We start from the raw sequence: 7,311 nt of genomic DNA, 5'->3' as shown, positions 1-7,311 counted from the left end.
AAATGTGTTTTTGTAGGCAATATATTGATGGGTTTTGATTTTTTTTAATCCATTCTGATACCCTGTGTCTTTTGATTGGGGCACTTAGCCCATTAACATTCAGGGTAACTAGTGAAAGATATGAATTTAGTGCCATTGTATTGCTTGTAAGGTGACTGTTACTGTATTTTGTCTCTGTTCCTTTCCAATCTACTACTTTTAGGCTCTCTCTTTGGTTAGAAGACCCCTTTCAATATTTCCTGTAGAGCTGGTTTGGTGTTTGCAAATTCTTTCAGTTTTTGTTTGTCCTGGAAGCTTTTTATCTCTCCTTTTATTTTCAATGATAGCCTAGCTGGATATAGTATTCTTGGCTGCATGTTTTTCTCGTTTAGTGCTCTGAATATATCATGCCAGCTCTTTCTGGCCTGCCAGGTCTCTGTGGATAAGTCTGCTGCCAATCTAATATTTTTACCCTTGTATGTTACAGACTTCTTTTCCTGGGCTGCTTTCAGGATTTTCTCTTTGTTGCTAAGACTTGTAAATTTTACTATTAGGTGATGGGGTGTGGACCTATTCTTGTTGATTTTGAGGGGGGTTCTCTGTACCTCCTGGATTTTGATGCTTGTTCCCTTTGCCATATTAGGGAAATTCTCTACAATAATTCTCTCTAATATACCTTCTGCTCCCCTCTCTCTTTCTTCTTCTTCTGGAATCCCAATTATTCTAATTCTAATTCTTAAATGTGTTATTTTATTTTATTTTATTTTATTTTATTTTATTTCCAGCATAACAGTATTCATTATTTTTGCACCACACCCTGTGCTCCATGCAATCCGTGCCCTCTATAATAATTCTAATTATTCTAATTTCATCTTATTGTATCACTTATCTCTCGAATTCTCACCTTGTGGTCCAGTAGCTGTTTGTCCCTCTTTTGTTCAGCTTCTTTATTCTCTGTCATTTGGTCTTCTATATCACTAATTCTTCCTTCTGCCTCATTTATCCTAATAGTAAGAGCCTCCATTTTTTATTGCACCTCATTAATAGCTTTTTTAATTTTAATTTGGTTAGATTTTAGTTCTTTTATTTCTCCAGAAAGGGCTTTTATCTTCCCAAGAGGGTTTCTCTAATATCTTCCACGCCTTTTTTGAGCCCAGCCAGAACCTTGAGAATCGTCATTCTGAACTCTAGATCTGACATGTTACCAATGTCTGTATTGATTAGATCCCTAGCCTTTGGTACTGCCTCTTGTTCTTTTTTTTTGTGGTGAGTTTTTCCACCTTGTCATTTTGTCCAGATAAGAGTATATGAAGGAGCAAATAAAATACTGAAAGGGTGGCAAAGACCCCAGGAAAATGCGCTTTAACCAAGTCAGAAGAAACCCCAAATCGTGGGAGGGAGAAAGGGGATAAAAAGAAGTTCAGGAAAAAAAAATTAAAAAAAAAACAAATAAAGAAAAAATATAGAAAAGAAAAAAAAATATATATATATATATTAGATAAACTAGTTTAAAAAACATTAAGAAAGAAAAGGGTAAAAGTTAAAAAAAATAGCAGAAGAAAAAAACTAAATTTTAAAAAATTAAATTAACCACAAGTCTAAAGAATCATGGGGAGAAAGCCATTAGTTCTTTCTTTGCTTTCTCCTCCACTGGAATTCTGCTGCTCCCCTTGGTAGGTGGAAGCCAAAATCCTTGGCTGGAATTTTTGTTGATCTTCTGGGGGAGGGGCCTGTTGTAGTGATTCTCAAGTGTCTTTGCCTGAGGTGGAATTGCCCTGTCCTTACCAGGGGCCGGGCTGAATAATCTGCTTGGGTTCGCTTTGGGGAGCTTTTGTCCCCTGAATGCTTTCTGTAGAGTTCCGGAGGACGGGAATGAAAATGGCGGCCTCCCAGTCTCCGGCCCAGAGGAGCTTAGAGCTCAGGACCCAACCCCTCAGTGCACCCTCAGAGAAAAGAGCCCAATCACTCCCATCTCCCTGGCCTTTGGCCGCTCTCCAAGCTCACCCAGCCTGCGATCGGTTCAAGGTAAACCCGAGCTGAGAGCTCACTCCTCGGTTCTGTTTCTGTAGCCGGCTTCCCCAGTCTAATACCTGTGAGCTCTGCAACACTCAGACACCCCCAATCCTTCTGTGACCCTGTGGGACATAGGGCCCTGCTGGCCCCGCGTGAGCTTCACCCCGGTTTAGCCTCAGGAGCTATGTCCCTCAGTGGAGCATACTTTTAAAAGTCTGTTTTTGTGCTCCATTGCTCTGCCGTTTGCCGGCCACTCCCCCCACGGTCTATCTTCCTGTCACTTTGGATTCACTTCTCCACTGGTCGTACCTTTCAGAAAGTAGTTGATTTTCTGTTTCTAGAATTGCTGTTCTTCTTCTCTTCAATCTCTCATTGGATTTGCAGGTGTTTGCAATGGTTTGATAAGCTATCTAGCTGATCTCCTGCTGCCTGATGTAGTCTCAGCCTGCTACTTCTCTGCCATCTTGACTCCTCCCCCCGTTTTTGCCCATTTTTGTTTGTCTTTTTATTATAGAGTTATAGAAGCTCTTTACATATCCTGAATGCCAGTCCCTTATCAAATATAAGTTTTTAAAAATAATTTCCTCCAGTATACATTTTGCCCATTCATTTTGTTAGTGGTGTCATTTGATAAACAGAAGTTTTAAAATTTTATGAAGTCCAATCTATTAATTTCTCTCATTGTTTCTGGTTTCTATATCCTGTCTAAGAAACTGACTACTTCCAAGTGGAAAAAATATTCTTCTATAATTTCCTTTAAAAGGTTTATGTCATTTCACTGTATGTGTCGGTCCCTGATCCATGCTAAATTAGTTTTTGTGTATGGTATGAGGCTAGGTTCAAAGTTCATTTGTTCATATGGATGAACAGTTACTTAAATTCCTTTTGTTAAAAACATTTTTCCTTTTTCATTATGTTGCTTTGGCACCTTTGTTAAAAATAAAATGACTGTATAAACGTCTATTCTGAGATCTTTATTCTGTCACAGTGTTATATTGGTCAATACTTATGCCAGTAACACACTATCTTGATTAATATAGCTTTAGAGAAAAGCTTGAAGTCAGGTAAAGGTTAATCCTTCAACTTTGCTTATATTTTTCAGTATTGCTTCACATTTTCCAGGTCCTTCATATTCTCATATAAATTCTAGAAGGAGTTTGTCCGTTTCTACCAATATGAATTATAGATTGAACTGGAAGTATGGATACTACATGGGATGCTATTGTTGTCTGTAGATAAGAAATAAGCACTTGAATCAATGCAGTGCTAAAGTGAAAATTAGAAAATGCATTCTAGAAATTATCAGGACTTAATGATTGGAAATGAAGACTGAAAAGGATGATGGAGACTTAGATTACTCTGATATATCTGTCCTGGATGAAAATAAGGATGACATTTCCATGAAATATAAACACTATTTCATCTAGAAAGTATTTATTAAATGCATATTATGTGACAGAGCCTGTGCTTGGCACTGGGAACATAACAGAAGCGAAAGCATACTCAGTCCCTACTGTACTAGAACACCTTGTGGATGAGAAAGACATTCATTAAATAATCAAACAGATGTAAAATTGCAACTAATAAAAGTATACTACAGCAAGCATACCTAGCACCTAGATCTTGGTTCCTAATACCTTTCTCCAATAAAAAGAACCAAGAAATCCTTGGAGAAACAGCTGCTTCTAGGACTGGGTTAAGAAATATACAAGATAAGCCAAGTATCTTGTAGGACCAGAAAATAAAGAAATGCCAAAAGCATTGGCTTTGGGTGTACAACATAGTGTTTCGGCAAGTCTGTATGTTATACTGTGGTCAGCACAAGTTTAGCTACCATCAGTCCCTACAAAACACCCTAACAATGTTATTGACTATATTCCCAATGCTGTGCCTCTTCTTCCTGTGGCTTATTCATTTCATAACTTGAAGTGGGTATCTCCCACATCTCTTCACCCATTTTGTCCATCCTCTAGGCCCCCTTTCCTCTGGCAACCATCTGTTTGTGTGTCAGCTATATTCAAATAAAAAGTCAAATACATAAATAATTGGTTTTTTTTAAATAAGTGCTAGTTTCTATAAAGAGAAGGCAGGCTGTATGCTTTGCAAGATCTGTCTGGCATTTTTGGATCCACATTCATCAGTCCTTACCATTATTTGGCGGACTCCAACTGCCAAAGTGGTGAAGCCAATAAAGAGCAAGTATGATTTTCCATAAGCCTTGAACAGTGCAAGAGATAAACTAGTTGTAGTTGACATCTCAGCCACATGGTATGAGCCTTGAAAAGCCTTTCTTTCATTCTCTCTCTTCGAAGTATTCCAATGTGGTATCCCTTGAAGTAGATGTGTATGACTGTCAGGATGCTGCTTCAGAATGTGAAGTCAAATGCATGCCAACCTTCCAGTTTTCTGTTGTTTTGTTTTGTTTTTAAAGAGGGAGGGGGTGGGGTAGGGGCAGAGGGAAAGAGAGTATCTTAACACAGACTCCACACTCAGCACAGGGTTTGTCACAGGGCTCCATTTCACAACCTTGAGATCATGACCGGAGCCAAAATCAAGAGTCAGATGCTTAACCCACTGAGCCACCCAGGCACCCCACCCTTCCAGTTTTTTTTTTAAGATTTTATTTATTTATTTGATAGAGAGAGAGATCAGAAATAGGCAGAGCAGCAGTCAGAAAGAGAGGAGGAAGCAGGCTCCCTACTGAGCAGAGAGCTGGATGTAGGGCTCGATCCCAGGACCCTGGGACCATGACCCGAGCCGAAGGCAGAGGCTTAACCCACTGAGACACCCAGGTGCCCCCCAGTTTTTTTTTTAAGGGACAAAATGTGAGTGAATTTTCTGGTGCTAATGAGGGAAAACTTGAAGCCACCAATAATGAATTAACCTAATTACATTCTCTGAAAATGTAACGAGCCATTGGCTATTTAAAATTTATCATTTTGTTTATTTACAAAAAGGAAAGGTCAAATGAAGACCATATACTCAACTGCCATCTTATTATAAGTGACAATAAAATATTAATTTTACCCTTTAAAAAAGAAGTGCTGAAAACGAAACAACAAAATCCCACTATGATGGAACATGTCAAAATGACACAGGAGCCAACAGAAATACTTCTCAATGGCCAAAGCTGGAATAATTTAGGCAACAAAATAAAATAATATTGGAATTTAACCCAAAGTATAAAGTAAATATTCATGAGTCCATAGTGATATAAATAACTGACTGAATAAGTTAATAGATGGGGGACAAGAGATAGCCTCTCATGCACAGGAATTACAAATAAATTGTATAGATACTAAAAGAAAAGAACCTTCACTCCTTAAGTGAAGGTTGCACATATTGATGTCTTTACAAAGAGGACAGTATGAAAAGCAGAGGGAGAACAATCATTTTAAAATTTAGAATCCTAACAAGCACTACTTTAGCCAGGTGATCAAGGTCAACCTCAACTATCATAAATCAGGTAGATAGTGTGTTGCCTTGAAATGATGTGATGAAAATGTTATTTTACTTCTGAAATTTTGCTCCCAAATATCATAACTCCTGTCTAATCATGAGAAAACATCAGACAAATCTCAATGGTTGGGCTTTCTACAAAATACTGGATAAATCCTCCTCAAAACGTTAACCAAAGTCACCAAAAACAAGGAAAGTCTGAGAAATAGTCCAACCAGGAAAAGTCTATGGAGACATATATTTAGACAACGAAATATAGTATAGTATTTTGGAACACAAAAAGGGCATTAGTTAAGGGGAGGTGAACCATGAGAGACTATGGACTCTGAAAAACAATCTGAGGGTTTTGAAGGGACGGGGGGTGGGAGGTTGGGGTACCAGGTGGTGGGTATTATAGAGGGCACGGATTGCATGGAGCACGGGGTGTGGTGCAAAAATAATGAATACTGTTACGCTGGAAATAAAAAAAATAATAATAATAAATAAATAAATAAATAAATAAAAAGTAAGAAAATCTGAATAAATATTGGTTCATTATTGCAATGAAAATTCCATACCAATGCAAGATGTTAATAACAGGAAAAACTGTGTTCAGCATAAAGGTATATGGGAACTCTCTGTACTATCTGCTCAACTTTTCTGTAAATGTAAAACTGTTCTAAGAAATAAAGTTTATTAATGTTTCTAAAAGTTCTCTAAAAAAGAAGTACATGGTCTAAGGGGGACTTGAGGCCAGATACGGAAGCAATGGTGTGTTCAAGGAACAGAAATAAAATCATTATGATTTAAATAGCATGATCAAAGGAGAATATGGTACAAACTACAATGGAACTGACAGATAGGGGTCAGAACATGCAAATATTTGTAGACCATATTAAGCATTTTTGTCTATCTTGAGAGCAATGACATTAAGTAGCAGGGGATGAGAGATGGCATGAGGCAAGGGAGAGGTAGGTAAAGGATAACACCCACATTTTAGTTTGGCCAACTGAGTGCTAAATACAGAATTAACTGAGACTGGAACACTGGAAGTGTGCAGGAGATCAATTTTTAACCATGTGGGATTTAAACTGCTTGTTGGATATCCAGATAGAGTGGTGGTGGTGCTGGCAGTGGTAACTTTATTGTTATGCCTTCAAGAAAGAAGAAGAACATAAACAATGAATATTGGCATACTAAAAAAATAAAATGAAATTTTTAAAATATAAAATAAAATATAAAAAAGAAAGAATGAGAACAGACCACTTCTTTCAAAAATTTGGTGGTAAAAAGGAGAAGGTTAGAACAGTCATTGGGTAGGAATGAAAATTCAAGGGAGATAAAGGCAGAAGAGAAGGAATAAGTAATAGAATAAAGTCTTGCCGGGTACCAAATTTAAAGTCAATTATTAGGCATTACCATATTTGATGACTGTCTTCTCCCCAACTTAATTGTGCCAGTGAATAGCTTTCTCTATACTTCCTCATAGGCATGGCTGTAGAGTGGCTGAGGCTTGTGATAGATGAGGAGGCCACAAAAACCTGGGTGCTGGTTCAAGGTTTACCTTATATCAATATTTGCTATGGGCATAATCAATATAGCTGCTCAGAATGATGCTTCCAATGAAATGAGTTTCTTCTCCAAAGGCAAGCTTGCCTCTACTTCAGGCAAAAAAGAAACAGCTTTTGAATCCATTGCAGTCTTGTATTTTGAGTGACTCTAAGTTGTTTGGGTGGTAATTTGTAGCTCAGGCTGCAGCCAAGGAGCAGGCTTTGTTTTTGGCTCCCTTTCTATGCAAGATCTTTAATCTAACAGTGATCTAAATCAACCCTTTCTCCACAACCTGCTTTGTTTCAGTCATGTCTATTCCCTGCCCACCCT

The 7,311-nt window shown here is 37.9% G+C and overlaps 1 pseudogene; it reads left to right on the top strand.

Moving 5' to 3' along the window:
- Positions 1-4,087: 4,087 nt before the first annotated feature.
- On the top strand, positions 4,088-4,880 carry LOC116582394 (annotated as a pseudogene).
- Positions 4,881-7,311: the final 2,431 nt, after the last annotated feature.

The sequence above is a fragment of the Mustela erminea genome, chromosome X, assembly GCF_009829155.1.
Source record: "Mustela erminea isolate mMusErm1 chromosome X, mMusErm1.Pri, whole genome shotgun sequence".
NCBI classification, from domain to species: domain Eukaryota; kingdom Metazoa; phylum Chordata; class Mammalia; order Carnivora; family Mustelidae; genus Mustela; species Mustela erminea.
This window is presented reverse-complemented; position numbering and strand designations above follow the sequence as displayed.